The sequence below is a fragment of the Pteropus vampyrus genome, unplaced genomic scaffold (assembly GCF_000151845.1).
Source record: "Pteropus vampyrus isolate Shadow unplaced genomic scaffold, Pvam_2.0 Scaffold68, whole genome shotgun sequence".
Taxonomy (NCBI): Eukaryota; Metazoa; Chordata; class Mammalia; order Chiroptera; family Pteropodidae; genus Pteropus; species Pteropus vampyrus.
Window position 1 is genome coordinate 8,902,587 of NW_011888849.1, and position 647 is coordinate 8,903,233.

Here is a 647-nt window from a genome sequence, read left to right on the forward strand (position 1 = left end):
TTCTCTGTTAGAGCAATATATCTTTATAATTTGGTACAGATCGAAATAATGTCCATTTGGAAAATAGGCGCAGGAATCATATAAGCATAGGATTCTGAATGACATACAGTTCTTTTCAAAGCTTACTGAATATGTTTTTCATATTCTAAATCAATGATTTTTAAAAATAAATCCATCCATTATTTTTTTATTCTAGCAAAACATGTCAACCATCTTAAATTGTAGCATTTCATATTACAATACATTTGTCCACGGTAAATGAGTAGTTGACACTTCTCTATTTTAGGGACGTAGTTAAATCTCTTCTGTTTCAAAGTATTTTCTCATAAGTTTAGTTATTCTAATTAGCAATTCCATCATTGGCCAGTCGTTATGTCCATTATTCTTCTCTACTGAGGGGATAGGGTTTGTAGAAAATTCAGAATTATATAGTTAGGGAGAATATTTACATAACGTATCTTTTAACATTAGCATGGGCTTTGTATTCAGAAAACTCAAATAATTTTCAGCAAATAGATGATTTTTTTTAGTTTTTAATATGTAAATTAGCCTCTCTCTATATTTTTTGTTTATGCTATGGAATGAAGCAATTAATATTATGCAATAAACAGAAACAGATCATGATTGTCTTCTAATATCACTCTTTT